This window comes from Polypterus senegalus, chromosome 2, assembly GCF_016835505.1.
Source record: "Polypterus senegalus isolate Bchr_013 chromosome 2, ASM1683550v1, whole genome shotgun sequence".
NCBI classification, from domain to species: Eukaryota; Metazoa; Chordata; class Cladistia; order Polypteriformes; family Polypteridae; genus Polypterus; species Polypterus senegalus.
This window is the reverse complement of record NC_053155.1, coordinates 141,057,275-141,084,199: the sequence shown is the minus strand read 5'-3', so window position 1 is coordinate 141,084,199 and position 26,925 is coordinate 141,057,275. Positions and strand designations below refer to the sequence as shown.

The 26,925-nt window shown below is 39.4% G+C and overlaps 1 long non-coding RNA gene across 1 annotated transcript; it reads left to right on the top strand.

The window, feature by feature from the left end:
* The first annotated feature begins 2 nt into the window (after positions 1-2).
* LOC120523418 lies at positions 3-21,973 on the top strand. The gene is made up of 3 exons (XR_005632620.1): positions 3-131; positions 10,552-10,698; positions 21,934-21,973. It is a non-coding gene; the product is annotated as an uncharacterized LOC120523418 (long non-coding RNA).
* The last annotated feature ends 4,952 nt before the right edge of the window (positions 21,974-26,925 follow it).

Genomic DNA, 26,925 nt, shown 5'->3' with positions numbered 1-26,925 from the left:
GCCTGATTCGGTGGCCAGCGATCAGCGAGCAAAAGGCGACTGTGACTTGAAGGTTGCCCCCTGCTGGCAGCCACCAAACAAACCAAGCAGTCACCCGAAATAATCTTCAGAAAGCCCTGTGAAACGTACGGGTAAGAATGAAAGACACTTTGAATAAATTATAACATGGTGTAGTAAAAAAAAAAAAACACAATGATTGCAACGGATGCAGTGAAAAAATCAGTAGACATTGTAAAATGGAGCCCTTGGGAATAATATGCATTTATCTTAAAGAAACAGTAATTATTAATGTGTTAAGATAGTATTTTAAAGGAGCCTTTTAAAAAGCGAGTATGTGTTGTAGGCAATAAGGTCAATACATAAATTCAGTCTCAACATAAAAAGCAAAATTAGAATGTAAAAAATCGGTTTGGAGTGCTCCAAAGGTATTTTCATGTAAATTTCACATTTGTGATATTTAGGAGATCACTCAGGGAAAGAAAATTATAATGCAGTACAATTCATTGTAATATACATTGATATACGATCAAATACATGAAGTTATATACACTGACCAGACACTTTATTAGGTACACCGTCAACTGCTTGTTAACACAAATATCTAATCACCCAATCAAATGGCAGCAACTCATTGCATTTAGGCATGTAGACATTGTTAATACAACCTCTTGAAGTTCAAACCGAGTATCAGAATAGGGAAGAAAGGAGATTAAAGTGACTTTGAATGTGGCATGGTTGTTGGTGCCAGATGGGATGTGCTGAGTATTTCAGAAACTGGTGATCTTTTGGGATTTTACATCATACATACATAACCATCTCTAGGGTTTACAGAGAATGGTCCCAAAATGGGGAAAATATCCATTGAGCAGCAGTTCTCTGGGCGAAAATGCCTTGTTGATGGCAGAGATCAGAGGAGAATGGCAAGACAGGTTCAAACTGTTAGAAAGGCAGCAGTAATTCAAATAAGCGCTCGTTACAACCAAGGTATGCAGAAGAGCATCTCTGTACACACAACACGTTAAATCTTAAAGTAGATGGTCTGCAGCAAGCAGGAGACCACAGCAGGTACCACTCCTTTCAGCAAAGTACATGCAACTGAGGGAACAATTCACACAGACTCACCAAAATTGGACAATAAAAGAATGGAAAAACATTGCTGGTTTGATGAGTCTTAACTTTTGCTGCAACATTCGAATGATAGGGTCAGAATTTGGTATTAACAACATGAAAGGATGGATCCATTGTGCCATGTATCAACGGTTCAGGCTGGTGGTGATGGTGTAATGGTGTGGGGGATATTTTCTGGGCACACAGAGTACCTGAGTATTGTTGCTGATCATGTCCATCCCTTTATGATCACAATGTACACATCTTCTGAGGGCTACTTCCAAAAGGATAATGGGCCATGTCACAAAGCTCAGATCTTCTCAAACCGGTTTCTTGAACATGACAATGAGTTCACTGCACTCAAATGGCCTCCACAGTCACCACATCTCAATCCAATAGAGCACCTTTGGGAGGTGGTGGCATGGGAGATTCGCATCATGCATGTGCAGCCGACAAATCGACAGCAACTGCATGATACTATTATGTCCATATGTACCAAAAAACCCTGAGGAATGTTTCCAGCACCTTTTTGAATCTATGCCATGAACGATTACGGTGGTATTTTTCAACCAGTGTGCCCTTGAGAGCTACTCAGGTGTACCATGGAAATAATAGTGTAGTACACTTGGGTCCTCCTCAGGTGGTCAAGACTTGTTAGAGGGTTCAAGTCCACCTGGAGGAGCTCTGTGATTGCTATGTTGTAGACACGGCACTTAAAGCATTTTAGACACATCTCCAGGCTGCTAGAGTCCATCTGTCCTGGGTGTGTGGTCACCTATGTCTGCATCTTGGACTAATCACACACACAACACCAGAACAGAGGGCCATTAAAACAGATCATGCATGCATATAAAGCATAAGCAATAGAAAAACCATGGAGGATATTTTCTCTGTTTTCACAATGTCCTGTCTTAGTTGTACAAGAAAAGGAGATCTAGCTTACCACCACAGCCATTTTTGTTGGTGGCTGATAGCCAAAGGTGTTTATCTTCATTTCTCACAACCACCAAGCAATGTTTAGCCCCTGTTTAACCAGGCAGATTGACCCACTACTCTCTGTAACTTACAATTATCCATGCTAAACTTCATTATTCAAGGTATTCTAACTCTCATATAACAATTTACAATTGACCCATTCCCTTTCCCTTTACTCTTGTGTTCTGTTATTTTTGTTGGTGGCAGGTAGACTTAGGTTGTTTGTAGTGATGGTATGAAACATTGTATTCTCATGTTTTCTTGAAGAGAGAAATAAAAAATCCTGAGATGATGGTCATGATTGGGGGCTCACCTTGAAAAAAAGGAAACAATATCATAATGTAGCAGAAAAAAATCTGATTACTTGTGTGGCATAATCACAATGTCAGGTGTTCAATCATATACTTACAATGCCCCAAATGTGTAATTTTCCTGAATTATTGTTTCCTTTAAATCCTCTTATTGCATGACAGAGACCCATGCTAAAACAAGATTGAGCTTTTGAATTGAAGTCCTGCCTTCACCCTTTTTCATTGTTGAAGAGAATTGCTTACTGATTGGCTACCCTGATGCTTCACACACTCCTGAACTGCAGTACTTTGGGGTCAGTCAATGACAGTTTGTAAACTCCATTAATGATTTGGCCTTCTGCTTGTTGAATCATCTCAGTTATGCACTACTATTCGTCATACTTTTTAATGATAATGTTTTTCACTCAATATTTTTTTAATTCAACCTTTTTAGACCACACTTTGTATTGATGACATCACATGAAGCACCTTGATAGGTGGCAAATGAGTTCTTGCTGAGTAGGATTCCTTTCTGCACATTAGATGAGTATTATGGAAAGTGTTCTGGAGTTTCTGGCCACAGGAAGGGGCATTTCAGAGCCATCATTCCTAAACTTCTATTAAACTCTTTATGCTGCAGTTGCCGGGCTAACTTTTCTTGTTAGCTTTATTATTAACAGCCCAGTTTTGTTTATGTTTTATTGGGGGGAGCAGATGTGATGGGTATTTCAGGAAATGGATGATGCTCTGCCCCCAACCCTTCCGCTTTGCAAAATTTATGCCTCAGTCACTTCTCTCTGTGACTGTTGCTATGAAACATTAATTATGCAGCACTCATATAATGGGAGGAGAAGAGGAAATAAAAAGGAGAAGCTCAGATGGTGGCATTGCTCGAGCATTGTGTACCTTTGTGCCTCTGCAACAGTCACGATTCTAGTATTCTGTTGGTAATGGGTAATTCTTTTGATTTTGACTTTTATGGTTTTATGCCATTTTTCAGATTTGTGATTTATATCTTGGATACTTTTACTTGTAATTGCTTGCCGTATACTCTAATGTAGTGGTTGTGCTTTAAAATACTGCTTACAAGTTTAAGGATTTCATTAAAATATATTTTTTGCCAATAAATTTTCAGCTTTCAGGTTTTCACTTGCAGCTGTGCTTAGTAGGGTGCTGTGATACTGTGGATGTATCTATTCACCATATACCTAACATGAATCACCTTCTCTGCAAATTAATTTGCACTAATTCATTATTACTGAATGTCTCGTATTTGTATTGTCTGAGTGTTAAATGTTCAGTCAGATACAGTACATGATACTGTACATGTTTCTATTTGACATATATTTACTTTTAATTTGATACCTGTTACATTTTTGTTGATATTTATTTATTTGTTTTTTTGTGGTATTGCCCTACCACGTTGTACAGTCGTGGCCAAAAGTTTTGAGAATGATACAAATATTAATTTTCACAAAGTTTGCTGCCTCAGTTTTTATGATGGAAATTTGCATATACTCCAATGTTATGAAGATTGATCAGATGAATTGCAGTTAATTGAAAGTCCCTCTTTGCCATGAAAATTAATCTAATCCCAAAAAACCCATTTCCACTGCTGTTGTGAAGAAAGCTTTAGGATGCCCTTGAAAGTCCAGCAAGCTCCAAGATTGTCTCGTAAAGTTGATTCAGCTTCAGGATCGGGGCACCACCAGTGCAGAGCTTGTTCAGGAATGGTAGCAGGCTGGTGTGAGTGCATCTGCACGTATAGTGAGGCGAACACTTTTGGAGGATGGCCTGGTGTCAAGAAGAGCAGCAAAGAAGCCACTTCTCTCCAAGAAAAACATCGGGGACAGACTGATATTCTGTAAAAGGTACAGGGATTGGACTGCTGAGGACTGGGGTAAAGTAATTTTCTCTAATGAATCCCCTTTCCAATTGTTTGGGGCATCTGGAAAAAAGATTGTCTGGAGAAGTAAAGGTGAGTGCCACCATCAGTCCTGTGTCATGACAACAGTAATGCATCCTGAGACCAGTCATGTGTGGGGTTGCTTCTCAGCCAGTGGAGTGGGCTCACTAACACTTTTGCCTAAGAACACCCATGAATAAAGAATAGGACCAAAACATCCACCCTGCAGTGGGCTGGCACACTGCCTAGAGATTTGTTCCTGCCTTGCACCCTGAGTTGGCTGGGATTGGCTCCAGCAGACCCCCGTGACCCTGAGTTAGGATATAGCGGGTTGGATAATGACTAACTTACTGACTGAGCATCTTCTCCCAACCATCCAAGAACAATTTGGTGACTAACAATGCCTTTTCCAGCATGATGGAGCACCGTGCCATAAGGCAAAAGTGATAACTAAGTGACTCGGGGGACAAAACATTAAGATTTTGGGTCCATGGCCAGGAAACTCCCCAGACCTTAATCCCATTGAGAACTTGTGGTCAATCCTCAAGAGGAGAGTAGACAAACAAAACCCCATAAATTCTTACACGCTCCAAGCATTGATCATGCAAGAATGGGCTGCCATCAGTCAGGATGTGTCCCAGAAGTTGATTGACAGCATGCCAGGGCGAATTGCAGAGGTCTTGAAAAAGAAGGGCCAACACTGCAAATATTGACTCTTTGCATAAACCTAATGTAATTGTCAATAAAAGCCTTTGAAACTTATGAAATGCTTGTAATTATACTTCAGTATACCATAGAAACATCTGACAAAAAGATCTAAAAACACTGAAGCAGAAAACTTTGTGAAAAACAGTATTTGTGTCATTCTCAAAACTTTTGACCATGACTGTATATTGTTACTGTATGTTTCTGCACAAGTCAGATTAAACTATTCTTTTCATAAAATGGCAATAAATTAAAGTGTAATTGAGAATGGATAGTGACACTTGAACACATTACTTATGCTTCCAAAAGTGATCACTATTGCCTTAAATTATGCTATGTCTTGGAAATGCATGTCAATGGTGATAGTTCTGAACATTACAGCTATATAATGTGTGATAAGTAACACACATGCAAAATATGAGAAAATTAAATCTAAATACATAATGACATAACCTGTGAAATACCAGTGTGTGTGTTGCCTGTTGGTATATCAGATATGGACAATTAGAAGCAGGAAAATTTTAAGACTGCACTGTTAATCACATTTTAGTATGAGGGATAAAACATCTTATTAAACCATAGTAGTCCTGCTTTCTATTGGCTTGGACTGAAGCTTGTGTGAGGGCACTGTTTTTCAGGTTAATGAGAAACATCTGTTATGAGGTAAATATGATCAATAGGTTTATGAGCCAAAGTGTGTATTAATAATTAATGTCAACTAAGTAGACCAAAGTAACTAAAAAAACATTTGGGTGGGACTGTTGTTTGTCTTAGCTCTGCACTGCTCCCCACCTTATTTGTTCTGTAATTGTCTTTACATTCTTGTATATTGTGTCTTATTTAGACATGTCTAATTATTAAATACTTTATCACTTGAAAAAATGTTTTGGTGGAAGCTATCTCTTGCTGATGTTTCTCTGATTACGCAGACACAGCTCTCAATGTTATTATGCAGGGACAAAATAGTCTTTAAAAGGGGCCCCGGAACCCCGTACTCTCCCAGCACCCCTACAGAATCCCTCAAGGAACACGGACAAGCACATTTTCTAAGTCCACAAAACATAATCCACTGTTCCACAGCCACATTGCTTTTCCTGGATCTGAGTTTCAAAGACTGGGCAGAGTCTCCTTTCCAGAACCCTGGCACAAGCTTTCCCTAGGAAACTGAAAAGTGTGATCCCTAGATAGCTGAAGCACACCCTCCAGATCCCCTTTTTATAAATGGGGACCATCACCCTAATATGTCACTCCAGAGGCACTGCTGTCAACAACGACGTAACATTAAAAGGCATGTCAATCATGACAGCCCAACAATGCTCAGAGTCTTCAGCATTTCTGGGCAGATCTCATATATCTACCTGAGGCCTTGCTACTTTGGAGTTGCTTAACTACCTCATTGACCTCCCTTAGAGAAATTGGCATTGGTCCCCTTTCAGCTGCTGCCCACAGTGGGCATACCTGGTTCAGAAGTTCCTCAAAGTGATCCTTCCACTGCCAGACTACACCATGTATGCAAGTCAGCATTTCTCCACACTTGCTGCAGACAGCCTGGGTGAAGCCCTACCTTCCCCTTCTGTGACACCTGATGGATTGCCAGAACCTTTTTGAGCCCGATCAATAGTCACTTTCCATGGTCGCTTGAAACTCCTCCCATATCCGGGTTTTTGCTTCTCTGACCACCAAGGCACCCTTTGGCCTGTTGGTACCCCTCTGCGGCTTCGGAAGTCTCCTGTGCTAACCATACATGGAAGGTCTCCTTCTTCAGCCTGATGGCATCCCTCAGCTTTGGTGTTCACCACTGGATCTTTGGGTTGCCACCTTGATATAAGAGAATGTGAGAAAAACTCTTTTGGAGGTTGGAGATGAAAGTTTCCTATAGAGGGGCCTTCCCCAGACATTACCAGTCCACCCTCACTACTTATGTGGGATTTCCAGGTATATCCAAGCACCTCCCGCACAACTCACTTCCAGGTGGTGATCAATTGACAACTCTGCCTCTCTGTTCACCCAAGTGACCATAATATACAAATACAGTATGATAATCTATACTAATAAAAGGCAAAGCCCTCACTGACTGACTGACTGACTCACTGACTCACTCACTGATTCATCACTAATTCTCCAACTTCCCGTGTAGGTAGAAGGCTGAAATTTGGCAGGCTCATTCCTTACAGCTTAATTACAAAAGTTGGGCAGGTTTCATTTTGAAATTCTACGCGTAATGGTCATAACTTGAACCTATTTTTCTGCATATATTGTAATGGAGTTCAGCTGGATGGCTGTGGGGGACGGAGTATCGTGTGACATCATCACGCCTCCCACGTAATCACGTGAACTGACTGTGAGCGCAATACGTAGAAAACAAGGAAGAGCTCGAAAAAGCGCTGAAGAAAACATGCATTATGTAATTGAGAAGGCAGCGAAACAATAAGAAGCGAGCGAGTGAAGCATATTCATGAGTGCAGCTACTGCGGAAACAAAGCACAGTGTAAAACGTAAGTTTAAATTAAGTTTATAGACACGCTTGTGCCTCCTCCAGACCGTGAGGGGGCGTCCGTCCTGGTTATGTAGGGGGCCTCGGGTAAAGGGCTTGGAAACCCAGCCCTGTAGGAACCCGTGGCCACTGCCAGGCGGCGCCCCAATGCCTGCATATCCCTGGAGCTCAGCACTTCCACCACACCAGGAAGTGCTGGGGGTAAGACGACAGGGGACACCCGGACGGCTTCCGGGTGCGCAGCAGGCACTTCCGCCACACTGGGGTGTGGCTATGACTGATTGCCGGGAAGCAGCTGGAGCCCATCCGGGTTCCCATATAAGGGGCCGGCTCCCTCCAGTCAGCAGTGGATGTTGGGTGGAAGAGGACAGAGCTGGAGAGAGGACGAGAGGCGGCCAGGAGAAAGGCATTGGACTTGTGTGGCCTGGACAGTTGGGGGAACGTGCAAGAGGCACTGGGGGTGCACGTGAGCACAACTTGTAAATAATTGTTGTAAATAAATTGTGTGTGGTGGAACTATGTTGTCCGTCTGCCTGTGTCCGGGTCCCAGTTCACAATATATATATATATATATATATATATATATATATATATATATATATATATATATACTGTATATATATATACTGTATATATATATATATATATATATATGCCACACCATCGGCGCTTTGGCTCAGCACGGCACCCAGGCCTGTGTCCGGCGTCGGTCTGGAGAATAAGCGGGAGCCCAAAATCGGGCGTCCGTAACACAGGTGCCGGCGTTAGGGCCTTCTTTAGGTCACTGAGCGCGTGTTCTGCTTTGTCGGTCCACACCACGTATAGGGGCGCCCTTTTTGTCAGGTCAGTCAAGGGTGCTGCTCTTTGGAGAAACGAGGAACAAACCGGCGGTAGTAACCCGCAAGCCCCAAGAAAGCCTGCACCTGTTTCTTGGTACTGGACGGGGCCATTCTAAGATGTCTTTCTTTGGAGCTCTGTGGCGCACCTGTCCTTGTCCCACGAGGTAGCCTAAATATTTGGCCTCCTTTAATCCAAAAACACTTCCGGGGTTTATGCGGAGGCGGCTTTAGCCAGTGTTAGGAGGACAGCTGCGACCTGCAGTAGATGCTCCTCCCAGGTGCGGAATAGATGACAACGTCATCCAGGTAAGCGGCTATAGGACTGGTGGGCGTCAGCACTCTATCTACCAGGCGTTGGAAGGTCGCGGGCCCGTGCAGCCCAAATGGGAGGACCTTGTACTGCCAGTGCCCGCTAGGGGTGCTAAAGGCCGTTTTCTCCTTTGCAACACTCATAACAATGACAAAACAATTACATTGTCAATCATTTTACATTATTATTAAAATGTTTCCTTTTCTTTTTACTTCTCCGCTGCCAAGCGTGGTATTTTTATATATATATATATATATATACTGTGTATATATATATATATATATATATATATATATATATATATATATATATATATATATATATATCTCCATCCATCCATCCATTTTCTAACCCGCTGAATCCAATACAGGGTCACGGGGGTCTGCTGGAGCCAATCCCAGCCAACACAGGGCACAAGGCAGGAACCAATCCTGGGCAGGGTGCCAACCCACCGCAGGACACACACAAACACCAAGCACACACTAGGGCCAATTTAGAATCGCCAATCCACCTAACCTGCATGTCTTTGGATTGTGGGAGGAAACCGGAGCGCCCGGAGGAAACCCACGCAGACACGGGGAGAACATGCAAACTCCACGCAGGGAGGACCCGGGAAGCGAACACATATATATAGATATACTGTAGATAGTTATATATATACTGTATATAGATAGATATGACAACAACACTCATATCAATGACAAAACAATTACATTAACAATCATGTTATGTTATTTTTAAAATTTTTCCTTTTCTTTTTCATAACTTCTTTAACACACTACTTCTCTGCTGCGAAGCGCGGGTATTCTGCTAGTATGATTATAAAATCAATCATAGACCTTTGGCCAAAGGTGCTTCAGTACCAAGTACACTTATGACCCACCTTAAGTTTGAACATGGTGTTTGTTTGGAAAAATGCCTAGCGCAGAAGTCCAACAATAAAACACTGCACAGGTTTAGATCAGGCAGACAGTTCCTCCCAATCATACCTCTCCAGGAATCTCTATCATTTCTCACTTGGGTGCTGAACTCATCCAGCAGAACTATGGAGCACTCAAGCTGGGACCATTTCCAGGATCCCCCCAAGCACTCCAATAAAGCATGGTACTCCAAGCTGCTATTGGGTGCATAAGCACATGACAGTCAGAGTTCTCCCCTCTGTGAACTACAGCTGCACAGAGGCAGGCCTCTCTTTCTTAAACATGGTATAATCCAGACAGGGTTTCAATAAGAAGCCCAATCCCACCTGACACTTTCTCACTGGGCAACTCGAGGGTAAAGGAGAGTCTAGACTTTTGATAGGTTTGGTTCCAGAACCCAGAATGTGGGTGGACGTTGATCCCAGCTATATCTAGTTGGTACCAAGAGAGGTGCCATTCCACCTCCCAAAAGTCAGTTTATGTTTCTGGACTCGAGTCCGCCAAGACATCTGCCCTTGATTACCACCCAGGTTATAACGCACCCAGCCTCCATCCTTCCTACAGGTGGTATGCCCACAGAAGGGCTGTCCCATGTCGCAAGTTTATGCTGTATCTGACCAAGCCCTGTGGCATTCCCGATGCTAGGTGTGCAGAGGCCCCAGTAATCTCGTACCAGGTGGCTAGAACTGCATTATTAGGGGCTGTGAATCACTCTTTTTCTGACCCTTTTGTGAGGTCCTAACAAGAGCTTTTGCTCTGAACAACATTGCTCCTAGTGTCACAGGGGTACACAAACCTCACCACCACTTATATAATCCAAGTGAGAGCTGTAACCACATACTCAGAAAAACATCAGCATCATTCTTAGTGGTTGAGGGACTCCACCAGGTCTGTACTTTTTCTTCCAGCTAGCCAGTTTGTGATTTTCATGGACAGAATATGAATGTGTAGCTGGGGAGGGTGTCCAGTTTAGTGGCCTTAGGATTGCTTCATTGCTTTTTCCAGATGACATGGTCCTGTTGGCTTCCTCAGTCTGTGATTTGGAATGGTTTACAACTGAGTGTGAAGTGGCAGGGATGAGGAGCAGCACCTCCAAATATGAAGCCATGATCTACTGTAGTAGAAAGGTGGACTGCACTCTTCAGGTAGGAGGTGAGTTACTGTCTTGCGTGAATGAGTTTAAGTATCTCTGGGTCTTGTTCATGAGTGAGTGGAAAACGGATTTTGAGATTGACAGTCAAGTCCATAGTGGAGAAGAAGGATCTGAGCAAGAAGGCAAAGTATTTGATTTACCCGTTGATCAACATCCTTACCCTCACTTATGGCCATGAGCTTTGGGTAATAACCAAAAAGGACAAGATCATGAGTGCAAATTGCTGAAATGAGCTTTCTCTGCAGGGTGGTTGGACTGCCCCTTAAAAACAGGGTGAAAAGCACAGATATCCAGGAAATCAGAGCTCTGATCCTCAGCATCGAGAAAAGCTAATTTAGGTGGTTCGGGCATCTGATACGGATGTCTCTCTGACACTTTCCCATTGAGCATTGGAAAGGCGCTATATAAATAAAATGTGTTATTATTATTATTATTATATAGGTTTCATGGACATGACCAGCTGGAAGGAGACTGTGGGGAAGACCCAGGGTTCACTGGGAGGATTATATCTCCCAGATGGCCTGGGATCTGTTTCACATCCCACAGCATGAGTTGGCAAGTGTGGCTAGGGAAAAAAATGTATTGGCCTCACTGCTAAGACTGTTGCCCCCGTGACCCAGCCTTAATAAGCAGTGGAAAATAAATGAATAAACATCCCTCAGGTCAACTGAATTAGTCATTAAAGTAGGTTGAAATTTAGTTGCTGCTGCAGAAGCAGACCATCAAATTTTAACGCAGTTATGATGATTAACATGTACCATGTCATATTCATACTTTTAGAAGCAAATGGGCAGCCAGTTACCCTTTTTTAGCAAGACTTTGACTTTTCCTCTAACCGTTGCCATAAAAAAGAAGAACATCTGTAGTGATTTGCAGTTTCAAACATGGCAGACATGTATGAAGCCTCCAAAAACCTCCACAAAAGGCAGGTCAGTACTTTCACAGGCAATCCCAGAAGAGGCTTATCGAGTCCAGCCTACTCAGAACTACTATGTGCTGGTTTCTGGCTTAGTGTTTCATTGTGAAAAATTGTTCAAAAAAGTACTTTAACCTCTAAGGCTCTTTAATATTGGGGAACAAATTTATATTGGAAATGCATAAACTGTTGATTCGCGCGTACATCTTGCAATACTTAACTATTTTAAATTCACTTAGCACATATGACCTCAGATACAAAGCAAGAAAACCTCAACACTAGCCAAAGCTGGCTACCTCAGTCTGGATACCTTACCAGGGGCTAGAAGCCACTCACACGTCATCCCTGATGGGGTTCACAGATGTGTAGATCTATCCTTAGATTGCTTCTCTTAAAAGGGCTTCAGAATACCTTCATAAAAGCCAAGAGCTGCCACAGGGGTTACTCCCGCTGGATTTTTTACATGGAGATACAGTAGCTGCTTTTGCCACTCAGTCTTGAACCTGATATGGAGCATCAGCATTGGCCTAGATAGAAAATAAATAACAGTAAACCTATAAGGTAGGAGGTCCAAGAACCACCTTGTGACTTCAGGGTTAGACTCCTTGCGCACTGCCATCCACTGTAAAGCTGTGTGATCGGTGACCAAGGTAAACTAGGAGGTAATACCTCAGCTGTGTAACTGGCCATTTAACTACCCAAGCCTCTTGTTCCACTGTAGCATACCTGGTTTCACTGTCCAGCGGTTTCTGCCTCAGGAACATGACAGGGTGTTCAACACCATTGACACTTTGGCTCATCATAACATCCAATCCTGTGTCCGAAAGCACTGGTCTGGAGAATGAAAGGTAAAGAAAAGTCAGGAGCAATTAATACCGGTGCCTTGTCAGGGCCAAATCAGGTCACAAAATGCAGCATCAGCGTTTTCATTCCATATCACATAATTTGTTGTCTTTGTTAAATTAGTCAAAGGCACCATTCTCTCAGAAAAGTGGGGCACAAAATGACAGTAGTATCCCATCAATCCAATAAAGGCTGGGACCTGCCACTTGGTTTTTGGACGGGACCAATTTAAAATAGCATCAGCTTTGGAGCACTGTGGCCTTGCAGTGCCTCTGCCTACCAGGTAGCCTAAATATTTGTCCTTGCTTAATCCAAAGAAACATTTCTTGGGTTTAATCCAGAGACTGGCTCACCAAGTGTATGAAGCACAGCTCAGACCTGCTCTAGGTGTTTGTGCCATGTGTCGGAATAGATGACAACGTTGTCCAGATAGACAGCACTGTAGGAGTTGTGGGGATGTAGCACTTTGCCCACTAGACGCTGGAAGGTGACTGGAACCCTGTGCAACCAAAATGAAAGAATACAATATTGCCAGTAGTTTTCACAGTAGAAAAGCAGTGGTCTCACAGATATCTACTTTGTTGGTGCAGGGGTAAGAACTGCTGCTTCACTATCAAGACACTGCTGGCTTGATCCCCGGTCCTCCCTGCATTTAGCGCTTTGAGTGGTGGGCTGCTATTATTGTTACTATTATATAATAAAAACATACATTTAATTTGAGTATCTAACAAATTAACGAAACAAGTTTGCTTTTATCTATACTAATAAAAGGCAAATCCCTCACTGATTGAATGACTGACTGACTCACTCATCACTAATTCTCCAACTTCCCAAGTAGGTAGAAGGCCGAAATTTGGCAGGCTCATTTCTTACAGGTTACTTACAAAAGTTAAGCAGGTTTCATTTTGAAATTCTACGCGTAACGGTCATAATTGAATCCTGCTTATGTACATATATACGTCCATAGCCTGCAGCTCGGTCATCGTGTGAAGCGACGTTGCGTCCCCCATCATCACGCCTCCCACGTAGTTGGCTGCCTGCCTATATTGCGTCCCCCATCCCCACGCCTCCCACGTAATTGACTGTCTGCCCATATAAGGCTGTCTGTCGCTCCGGTCTCTTCATTCCCTTGTTTGCTTCGCCACGGTACTCACGTCTCCCAGCTGATAAGTGCAGCCTTTTTATTTTATCCACGGCTTCTCTGCTGTTTTATTGTTCATTTATTACGATGATAAGTTATGATGAAGGCGGTTGTATGCTTATAATGCTTGACAGATGCTGAATATCATTTCAACACAAGTCCTGCAAATACTAATATAATTGAAACAAACCATGAAACTCAAATCGATTATGACAGCAGCAATCTAAGCTCTGAGAAAACAGTAAAAAGGAGGCATGTCAGACGTTGTGGTACATTTTCTGATGCAGCTAGACGGAAACAACTTTGTGATGCTGCCGCTAAATACTCACAGAAAAATCCACAACTTAATAGACATGCTGTCGCTAAATACTCGCAGGCAAATCCACAACTTAATAGAGACACTGCCGCTAAATACTCGCAGGCAATTCTACAAGTTCATAGACACCCTGCCGCTAAATATTCGCAGGCAAATGCACAAGTTAATACCTGTTAAACATCTTGCATTCACGAGTAGCGATTTGGGTAGTGAGATGTCTATCGAGGTGATCACCATCGATCAAAGAACTGTCACTTACCGAGTGGTTTCCATGCTCGGAGATGCCTCCTGACTTTTACATTCTCTGTGTTACATATTGCACCGTCATATCAGGCTCAATCTTGATATCCGGAGGAACATTGTGTCTTGTGTATTGATTGACTGGGACAGGTTCAAGGTGTGGACTGATGACAGTACAGGAGATAATTATACTACACAGGGGCACTATAAGAGTGAAATGCTTAAGCCCTTCATCTATGTTTCTGCATGTGAGTTGATGGCTGCCGCTGAATTGTTCGGTTGTCACTTTCAAGTGTACCGAAATGGTCAATGCCTCTTAAACATCTTAGATTCACAGGTGACGATTTGAGTAGTGGACACTTTGATGTTTATGAATGTTTCAACTCTCAAAAGCTGGATGCAAAGTTATCGATGAAGCCGGTTGTATGCTTGCATTGCTTGACAGATGCCGAATGTCACTTCAACACAAGTCCTGCAAATACTAACATAATTGAAACAAACAATGAAACTCAAACCAATTATGACAGCAGCAATCCAAGCTGTAAGAAAATAGTAAAAAGGAGGTGTGTCAGACGTTGTGGTACATTTTCTGATGCAACTTTGTGACGCTGCCGCCAAATACTCTTAGAAAAATCCATACGTTAATGTAGACACGTTGTTGCTAAATACTCACATGCAAATCCACAAGTTCATAGAGACACTGTCGCTAAATACTCACAGAAAAATCCACAAGTTAATAGACATGCTGTCGTGAAATACTTGCTTGCAAATCCACAACTTAATAGAGGCGCTGCCGCTAAATACTCGCAGGCAAATTCACAAGTCCATAGACACGCTGCCGCTAAATACTCGCAGGAAATTCCACATCTTAATACCGGGAATGCCTGTTAAGCATCTTGGAATCACGAGTAGCAAGTTGGGTAATGAACACTTCGATGAATGAAACCTGTTATCTTTACAACGGTTGACAAACACAGAATGTAACTTGAACACAACACGTCCTCCAAATACGAACCTGATTGAAAGAGATAATGATAATCAAATCCTTGATGACAGCAACACTCATAACAGTGACAAAACAATTACATTGACAATCATGTTACGTTATTTTTGAAATGTTTACTTTTCTTTTTCATAACTTATTTAACACACTACTTCTCCACTGCGAAGCGAGGGTATTTTGCTAGTTCAAGAATAAAACCTAAAAACACAAAAAGCCATTGTGGAAATCTTTTTAGGGAAAAGAGAAAATCTTTGACGTTAAAAAAAAATGGTCAAAGCCAATAAACATTTAACTATGATCTAAATTCTTCTTGCTCTAAAAATTTCTTTTTGAAAAAGGTTTTTTTATCCACCAAGAGATATTAACAGTACTGGATGTGATAATTTTTTACTGGAAGGTCAGCTGACAAAACCAATTGAATTGAAAAAGAATAATATATTATATATAATATAATAATATAATAAGAATAAAAACAAATTTTAAACTCAGAATTGCAATGTGAAACAACAAAACATAATGATAAGTTAAAACAAACAACCTCAAAACCAAAACAGGAATATGAATAAAAATCAGATGATTTAAAACCTTAGGAAAATATCATAAACATAATGTATTATGTCCAAAGAATTGCCAAAATACACATAATCATAACACCAATATACAATTCCAAAAATCAAGTCAAAAAAGCATGGTAAATATTTTTAAGTGCTTTACAGAAAAGCAAACCACTTCCCCTAGAAAAAGCATTTTTGCTTCTTATCCAGAATCCTGGACAACCAGGAAGTGTCTAAAACTGACCTTTATATTGTCATAATGGTAAAATTATCTATCACAACTTCTGACTGTCACAACATAGCAACACAGCTAAACAAAGATGGGGTCATGCCAAGACATGAAATAATTATGAAAAATGTATACCTCATAATTATGAGAACTGACAAAATAGTACAATAATTGTATTTATCACAGTTCTTTTGGTTAAAAAAATGAAGAAAATGCATAAAACAGAACCAGAGGAAAATTGAAAGGTGTTCAACATCATGACGGCATGGTGCTTACACAATTGTGAGCCATTGTTCTTTCATGAGTATATTTGAGTGAGTCATTATTTGATGTATGTTAAATCAACTGGGGGCAACTAGGAGTTTACTTTTTCTTTTACATTTTGTGCTTCCTTATAATAATCTTGTTAATTTCTTCTATGTGAATGTGTGCAGTGAGTCACACACTGTCATGTGGGTCTATTTAAATGTACTTGACATTTTTCAAAGGGAGTACCATACAACCATCTTATATAGCCAATTTTATTTTAAAAACTATTCAAAACATTATATAAAAATTAGAGGTTTTGCTCAAGAGGAATTATGGTGTTATTTCATTTTCATTTATCTACTGTACAGTGTACATCTATTGAATAGAATATTACTTGGTTTTGTTAAAAATGGTTCTTCATCAACTAATTATAAGTTTTGTGTCATAATTAACACTCAGTATCTGTGAGGTACAACTAAACATATTAAACATCTTTAAGGGAGCAGTTACGCTGTCTTTCTATAAACTCTAGGAATCACAAACTGGGTTACATTTTGTTTTCCCTTGTATACTAAAGGTGATGTTCCCACATAATGATTACATCAAGCATAAGCAACAGATTTTCTCAAACGTACCATAGAAGATATAAAGAGAAATACTTGTTCATATTTTTTGCTGCTTTTTATTCTGTTGCTTTAATTTTTTTCTATTTCTTACTGCATCTTTATGAAATAAAGTTTGCAAGGTGCATTGAACACTATCATTAGCTTCAACCACAATAAGTACATACTTTTTGGTTCAGTGCATTTTATTATTTTCCCAATAAAATATGTGTCAGACATATAGTAGCAAAACCAATCCAAATAACCAAAGTGAGTGTTTAAAAAAGAAAATCATAACAAAAATGATTTAATTACAAACTTTTTGCTTTCAAAAACCAATCACCAACTACAATGTTCCTATAGTTTTGCTGAATGTGTTTTTGTCACCCTAGTTACCAAATGCAAACCACAAATGCAGATCCACAAGGACAGGCAGCTGTGGCTACAAAGTAGCTTATCATCACCAGCGTGTGAATGTGTGTGAGAATGGGTGAATGACTGTTGTGTTTTGAAGCGCCTAGGGGGTTTCTTGAACTCTAGTAGGCGCTATATCAAATACAAGCCATTTACCATTTACCATTTACCTTTGGGATCTTTAAGAAAAAAGGTAGTGTTAGGTAATGGGAAACTAGTTTATCCCGGTTCTGGTGGAAAAACAATGTAATAATCAATAATCAATCATTTTTCTCAAATAAATTATGTGTACAGTAAGTTCACGGTAAATGTGATGTATTGCTATTATCTCTATTGATTCATATAAAACAGTATATCTGAATGTTTCAGTTTTGTAAAGAATAGTTTTGATGGCTGTGGTGGGCTGGTACCCTGCCCGGGGTTTGTTTCCTGCCTTGCACCCTGTGTTGGCTGGGATTGGCTCCAGCAGACCCCCGTGACCCTGTAGTTAGGATATAGCGGGTTGGATAATGGATGGATGGATGGTTAGAATAGTTTTGATGGCAGTTTGTATGTTTTTCTGGTACAGTCATTTTAAATCTATTCTCTATATATATAATCCTAAGCCTAAAAGTGCAACGATTTTGTGCAACGATTTTATGTGACATTTTTTGTCACGCTTTAAATCTGGCTTATTTTAAAACCTACATACAATATATATCATACACATGATATATGTATCATTCTTTTCAGAATTTATTGAATGCAAATGTGATGTTAGATTTTCAGATTCTTATTCTGTTTTTAAATTATAAACTAAAAAATATCAAGAACTCACGTCCCATGAGATGAGACTTTGTGCCAAAATATTTAACCATGCCCGGGGCCGGAAATAAAAGACAAAGAGTAGGACAGCTGCTGTACAGGCTTTTAAATGTTCAAAGTACTGTGTGCAATGCAGATCACGCGGAATGGCAGCAACAGCAAGCCAGCAGCTGATCGAGCAAAGAGGAAGTAAAAAAAAACTGCATTTGTTTCCCATTGTATCACCGTTTAAGAGGGGGTTTTGGAGGAGCAACTGCATCTCTTAGGGATAAGTTCAGCCCCCCTCTTCACAATGCGAGTGGTAGAGACGCGAAGCGGCACCCTAGTGCTATATACTGATGTAGTTACCTTGAAATACCCAGGAAAAAAAAAATATTAATTATCAAAAAAGTATTTTTTAGGATTCTTCTTCACAATAACTAGATCAGTACATCATTATTTTCATTTTTAACACTGTTTACATATATTATGTAAACCAGTTTATTTGTATATTTTTGCACAATGGTTGCCTTTTTCAACTTTAACATACTGATACAGCTCCAACATCAAAGATTCAGATTTATTTCCCAAAATATGTCTTTTATTTTGGTAGCCCAGTCAAGTTTAACTAGACATAAATGTGGGATTTCATAAGAAAAAATATTTACAATATAGCAAAGTATTTCTATTGGACAGAGAAAAACAAGTGTCACCTGAGCTGTGGGCTTAACAAAGATTGTTAATAAATTATTTGTATATATAGTTAAACAGAAAACACTATACTGAAATAGTTTTGATGCTAGAAAATAGTTAAGCAATAGTGTACAGCAGGAGCCTTCAATTATTGTCTTATGTCCATTCAGAATTGCCAGAAACTATGTTTAATTACAAATGCCATATACACATAAACAATCAGACAGTTAAGAGTGTTCATTTTTCTTGTCAACTATTGTTTGAAGCCAGTCATGATGCATTTGATTAAATAATCAGTATTAAAAGCAAATGAGAAAAAAGCATTCTTCCAACTAACAGGCCTAAATGCTAAGATAGTATTATTACAGGAGACTTGCTTAATAAGTAAGGGCTAGTTTCAACTGCAAATAGACTGTCTTAAAGTTTTATTTACCTTTATTGTGTTAATATATTATGTTAATATGATGTTTAAAACACTTTCTCAGAATTTGGTAGTTTTGGTTTAGAAATATCTTTGATCACTGAAGCATGCTTTTTTTATACTACCATTCAAAAGTTTGGACACACCCAAAAATGTTTATGTTTTAAATTGAAATTGATACCTTTTTTAATCAAGATACCTTTACATAAATATACCATAGGTATTACTAGTTTTCTAATAGCTATTAAAGCTTGAAATACAGTAGTTGATTTATAACTTATCAATCACATATGACTGCTAAAACCCATTTGCAGCAGCCATTTCTTCAGTCTCCTAATGATAAATTTTCTTAGCTTATCCTTAATTTGTCATGTATAAATTGCATTCCATGCTGCAAAACTCATTTCAGGGAGGTAACTCCCCCAAAAAAATGTCAGGCTGAGTATGTAAGAACCCAATTTTTTTAATCACATAATGTACTTCAGCTTTTAAACATACAGTTTGGCTGGAAGGCTTAATAGCTAATACTGTAGTTATATGTTAATGCACATAGCTTTTCTAGCCTATTTCTTTTGCAAACTTTCCTTGTACTGTGATATAACTTGCTTTTCAGATTATCTCACACACAATGTCATTGATGATATCATTGCTTTCATCAACCAAAATACTGTATGGCCTTTTTTCTGTACATATGAACTCGTGCAGATCCTCTGAACATTCAGGTTCCAGTGCCATTATCACAGTAGCTGCTGTCTTGGTTGATGAGCAGGCATAGTTTTTTGTGATTTCTGAATTTGGAAACATTTTCCTGAATATCTTGGCTGTGTGTTTGCACACTTGGAATGACAGGTTTTGCTTAACAATGAAAGATGTAAAGTACACCTCAGCTCTAGTAACCTTCTCTGTCAAACATTGGTTTTCTGCTAGTCTAAACGGTTTTAGCTATGATAATGAACAAATGGCAACTGTTCACCTCAAAGTGTCTTTTACAATCATTCAACCCCCATGGGCATTGTTAAATTCACTGTTGCAAATTGTGCTGCACGCAACACTGTCATTACTTCTTACTGCTACGATGCAGGAGTACACATTCATATAAAACATTTTGTCCTTTTTTAGGTAGTCTGCTGTGGCGATGCTGGACAATAAACTAACCTGATAGACCAGAGAGAGTGAAAGAAAGAGGTAGACTATAAACCCTTTCACAAGGAAAACTGATAAGTCTACTTAGCAAAAAAACAGAGACCAATCAGGATAGTGTCTCTCTGTTACTCTCTTGTTACGTTAGTCAATCACTCATGCTCCTTCTCCAAAGATTTTCCTTCTCCAAATTTCTGGGATACTATACAGTATATAATTTGCGGGTGTCATGGAGCCACAATCAATATGCGAGAGGCTGCAGGAACTTCCAGGAGAGGTGAGATGTCTTAAAAGCTAATTAGTTATTAGAGGAACCTTTGAACCTGAGAAGTACATTAGAACATATAGTATAAGAAAGAAATGCTTTACATGCCCTCAGTTTTCTTCTTCTTTAAATACACGGCAAATAACAGTGTCATCTGCAACAGAGAAAAAACGATTCCAGATGCTGATAATAACAAGTTTTTCCAGTCATCTTATGTCCAGTGTCTGTGTCCTTTACACTTTTTAAATTTTTGTATTATTTTACCCATATCAGACATTGATTTTTCTTTGAAACTCTGCCTCTAAAGCCAGCAACCATGAATTAACAATCACTTTATCACTGGTATCGATGAAAAAACAAATCAGTTTGTAGACTCTATCCTGGGTCCGCTGCTATTCTTAATCTACATGTTTCCGTTAGGTCAGATTATCTCAGGGAACAACGTGAGCTACCACAGCTATGCTGATGACACACAGCTGTATTTATCAATAGCACCTGATGACCCCGATTCTCTTGATTCACTAACACAATGTCTGACTTGTATCTCAGAATGGATGAATAGTAACTTTCTCAAGTTAAATAAAGAAAAAACTGAAATCTTAGTGATTGGCAATAATGGATACAATGAGGCTATTAGAAATAAACTGGATACATTAGGATTAAAAGTCAAGACGGAGGTAAAAAGCTTAGGGGTAGCTGTTGACTGTAATCTGAATTTTAAATCGCATATTAATCAGATCACTAGGACAGCATTTTTTCACTTAGGAAACATAGCAAAAGTTAGACCTCTTATAGTTCACGTGTTTGTTTTCAGTCGACTAGATTACTGTAACGCACTTCTCTCAGGACTACCCAAAAAAGACATAAATCATTTGCAACTAGTGCAGAATGCAGCTGCTAGAATCCTAACTAGAAAAAGAAAATCTGAGCACATCTCTCCAGTTTTGATGTCACTACACTGGTTACCTGTGTCATTCAGGATTGACTTTAAAATTCTGCTTATGGTTTATAAAGCCTTAAATAATCTTGCCCCATCTTATATATTGGAATGTCTGACACCTTATATTCCAAATCGTAACCTCAGATCCTCAAATGAGTATCTCTTTAGAATTCCAAAAGCTAAACTTAAAAGAAGTGGTGAGGCGGCCTTCTGCTGTTATGCACCTAAAATCTGGAATAGCCTGCCAATAGGAATTCGCCAGGCTAATACAGTGGAGCACTTTAAAAAACTGCTGAAAACACATTACTTTAACATGGCCTTCTCATAACTTCACTGTAATTAAAACCCTGATATTCTGTATATCCAACTCATTATAATAACTATTCATGGTGGCTCTAAAATCTGTACTAACCCCTACTCTCTCTTCTGTTTCCTTTTCCGGTGTCCTTTTGGTGGGGGCTTGCGCAACCACCATCTACTCAAAGCACCGTGATGTTCCAACAATGATGGATGGATTAAAAGCCAGAAGTCTGTATGACCATCAACATCAAGTGACTCCGTGAGAACCCTAACTACAAAGAGGACTATTTCATTTATGTTAGGTAGAATGCCCAGAGAGGACTAGGTGGTCCCGTGGCCTGGAACCTCTGCAGATTTTATTTTTTTTTCTAAAGCCGTCTGGAGTTTTTTTTGTTTTTTTTTTCTGTCCACCCTGGCCACCGGACCTTACTCCTTTTTTATGTTAACTAATGTTGTCTTATTTTAATTTCTTATTCTGTCTTTTATTTTTCCTTTCTTCATTATGTAAAGCACTTTGAGCTACTTTTTGTATGAAAATGTGCTATACTGTATAAATAAATGTTGTTGTTGTTGTTGTTGTAGACATGTGGGCTCGAGTCAGGCATGAGTCATGATTTTCGTGACTTTGGAATTGACTCCAAAAAATCAAAGACTTGCAACTTGAATGGCTCTTGAATAGCAATGACTTCCACTTGAACTCTGACTTCCACCTTGTGGCTTGTGAAGACCTGATTTCAACCAAACTCATTTGTGAGCCAGTGTTTAAATGAAGGTGGGCAGAAAGGGCCGGAAACAGCCTCCCAAATATTATCTGCTTATCAACTGGAAAAGTGGGATACAAATTACAGAAGGCGATGCCACAACTTCGAACTTTGTTCAACATTTGAGGCAACACAAAGAATGGGAGTTTTGGTTTATGTAATAATTAGCATTTATTAACTAAGGATACTTAACAATTTGCTAAATAGTAAGTTAGTAATTGTGAAATGACTGCCAGTTTAACTTTACAGATTCCTGCTGTCGATTTAATGTTTTTTAAACATATTTAATTTGACTGATTTTGTATCTGTTGCATGCATGAGATTGTGTGGCTGTTAGTGAACACCAAAAGCATCTGAGTAAGATCAAAACTGCACTGAAACAGAAAGGGCTGGTTTTATTAAAAAGAATGAAGAGACGTGCATTATCATTCTTAATAACATGGTACAGTGGCAAATCATTACAAATAAATTGTGAGAAAATAGATTTAATCAAAAAAAATAAATGCACAGTTAGTTGATAAGTGATACGAATACATCAATATCCTATCTCAGTGTCTCTGTGCATATTTCTTGTGCAAGTATGCCAGGAGCTGACCTAGGTTACATTGAACACTAGTTAATTTATTCTAAATATCATCATTTTCTAGCAAAGATAACAAAAAATTGATAAAAAATGTGTCTCCACATCTATTACTACCTTCGTCGGAAAACCGATGGGAAAGAATGAGTATGATCATCTTCTTAATAATCCCCTCAGTGCTCAGTGAAGAAAAAGACCTTTTATTTTACCAAAATGCATAGAATGATACGTTTACTTACTGTTACTCTTGCAATTCAGATTTTTCTTGGTTAAAGGACCTACTTCATGCTCGTCTTGGACACTGCATTGTTATATTGGATTGCCCAAGTAGACTCTTAAAAATAAAGGTGCCGGAGTGGTTCCCAAAATACCCATCCACATGAAGGTACGTGGAAGAAACATTTTTCATTAAGATCTTTGACAGGCTCCATACAGTAAATAATCATGAATAGATTGTAACAGATTTGTGAGATACCAATGGGTCATGATTTTAAAAGGACTCTCACTGCATACAATAACACAGGTTTTTCTTAATTTGATATTGTCCTGCTAGGTAGCCTACAATATATAAAACATTTAAGTTTTTTTCTATATATCAGGAAGTTTTTCAAAGCATGAAGAACTAACTTCATATTCAAAAAACCCTTCTCAGAATGAAATGGTGCTTTGTTAAACAATAGTTCTACGAGGAACCACACTACCCAGTCAAGAGCCATAAAGTGGCACTAAAGAACTGCCTAAACTATAAAATCAAAACAAGAGTAAATAAAATCAGCTAACACTATGGATTGCTGCTAAAGTGAAAGATTACATATGTGAAGCCAACCCAGAAACAGACAGGCAGGAGACAGTTTTTGCCATACTACACCCGTTTATTTACAGTTCTGTGCACATACACCAACACCAAGACACAAGGCTCACAGCTCAAATTCAGGTTCAAGTTCAAGTTTATTGTCATATGCACAGTAAGGAAACACGTTTCCCTGTACAATGAAATTGTTTCTTTGCTGTCCACACCAAATGACAAAACCAACATATAAAGATAAACATAAATAGTAAGTAGCAGAGGCAGCATAAAGTATAAAAACAGAATAGAAGTATAAAGTGTAATTGTGCAGGTAGGTGTGTGATGGGCAAGTAAAATACAGTTGTGTGAGGTAGATAGAATGAGGTGGCCCTGGTTATAAACTCCAGTCAGTTATTCAGGAGTCTAATGGCCTTGGGAAAGAAAGAGTTATTTAGCCTGGAAGTCCTGCATTTCATACTTCTATACCTCCTGCCTGAGGGTAGAAGTGTGAACAGTTCGTGTTGGGGGTGGGTGTGGTCCCTGAGGATCAAGGCAGTTCTCCTGCGGACTCTGCAGTTGCAGAGGCTCTGCAGAGAGGGCATTGGGGTCCTGGTGATCTTCTTAGCAGTCTTTACCACTCTCTGCAGGCGTTTGCGGTCCATAGCAGTAGTGTTGCTGTACCATACGGTGATGCAGCTGGTCAAGATGCTCTCAACAATGCAGCTGTAAAAGTTGCTGAGGATCTTAGTCGACATACCAAACTTACACAACCTCCTCAGGAAGTACAGCCGCTGTTGAGCCCTCTTGACCAGTTGTGTGGTGTTAAGAGTCCAAGTGAGGTCCTCACTGATGTAGACGCCCAGGTATTTAATACTGCTCACCCTTTCCACTTCAAGCCCTCGGATGAACAGTGGCCGGTGACGTCTCCTCTCCTTCCTCATGTCCATCTGCCTCCACTCCGTTTCAGACTTTGCCCTGTTCCTCACAACTCTGGCTGAAGAATGGTGGGGAATGGCCTCTTTTTATAGGGCACCCAGAAGGACTCCAGGTTCCAAAGAGCTTCTTCTGGCCACACTTCCGGGTGTGGCGGAAGTGTAGCCAAATAAGGCCCCAGAAATGTCTATGTGCACCCTAGCGGAGGCCACGGCCCCCAACAGGGTTGAGCTCCCATGCTCATGACCTGTGGCCCCGCTGAAAAGCAAGGGAGCTGCCCTCTGTCAGCCCGGCGGAGAAACTGTTCTGAAAATACTCTCTCCCGGTCCTTGTACATTCAGGGAGTCCCAGACGGTTAAGGGTTCCAGCCACCCGCCACACATATTAAAAAAAAACAAACAGAAAAAACAATAATTGATTTAACAACATTTTATTTCTAATATGTATGACATAAATCAAAAGGAACAAGGACTTTTACAGGGAATGAGAATAGAGACAATGATTGAACTTAACAGAAAGAGAATCACAGCAATAATAAGCTAAAATAGTAAATGATAATATGCACTTTAAGTATATTAAAATATAAAGAGTAATAAATAAAAATAATGCTAATACATTGTACATACATGTACATGTAATATTATTATCAGCATATACTGCAGTGGGTTGGCACCCTGCCCAGGATTGGTTCCTGCCTTGTGCCCTGTGTTGGCTGGGATTGGCTCCAGCAGACCCCCGTGACCCTGTGTTAGGATTCAGCGGGTTAGAAAATGGATGGATGGATTATCAGCATATATAACTGAAATTAATTATCAAAGGCAATAAATTCAAATATAAAGAAATAATAAACAAGGAAGAAAAAAACAATTTTTACATGACGATGAAAAAAACTAAAAAGGCATTTACAACAAACTGTATATAAAATGATTGATAAATGCTAGAGAAAACACATATAATGGAAATAATTAGGGGCAATACATGTAAATCTAACAGACAATAATTTTGATTGTTTGTGTGACATGGCAAACTTTAACAATGCTAGGACCCATGTGCTCCTTACATCCTCACTGTACTTTTTTAATTTCTTACATACTGTATCAACTCTGTTATAAGTTTTAATTATTTTTCATTCTGAAATAATTTTTTTACTTCAGCTTCAACTGGGTGTTTGCAAATTTCATATATAGTGTATTTACTGTGTATATACAATATATGTACATAATTGTCTATAATGCTTACATGCATTGCCTCTATTTTTTTCTGTTATATGTTTTTTCTGATGCATTTATCTATAAGTTTTTGTTGTGATGTATTTGTGTACATGTTGATTATTTTTCAAATATTTCATGATTGTATAGTTTTCTTTCTTCTTGGTTTAAGGTTTTGTTACCTTTTCTCTATTTTATTGTCTTTAATAACTAATATCTATTTATTTTTTGTTGCATTACTTTTATTTAAATATTACTCTTTACATTTTTGTTTTGATGTAACTGTGTTTTTTATTTATTATTCCTGCTTATTGTAATTTCCATTGTGATTGTGTTACTTTCAGTCATTATTTGTATCCCTGGTTGGCATAGTGGCACAGCAGTAGTTCTGCTGCCTTGCAACATGGAAACAAGGGTTCAAATCCTAGGTGCTCCACGTGTGGAGCTTGCATGTTCTCCCCGAGTCTGCATGGGTTTCATTTCACAGTCGAAGGACATGTAGGTTATGCTGTTTGGCATTGTGGAAATTGGCCCATGTGTGTGCATTCACCCAGTGACAAACTGGCATGCAGTCCTAGTTATGTTCTTACTTTTCGCCCAATGATAGGTGATATAGGCTCCAGCTGCCTCACAGCTTTCCCAAGGACAAGTGGGTTAAGAAGATGGATGGATGTTTGGATCTGTATTCACACTACACATATAAATTGTGTTATTTATGTCATACTTATTTAACATATATTTAATTCCTTCAGTGTCCTAATGATAAACTTCAATAGCTTACCCATAATTAGCCTTGTATAAATGATAACTGGTTATTACAGACACCATTGAAATGGCATTAACACAGCTGAAACCTGTTATACTGTTCACTTGGGTTACAAAGTATTGGCAATTCTGAATTCAAAAAT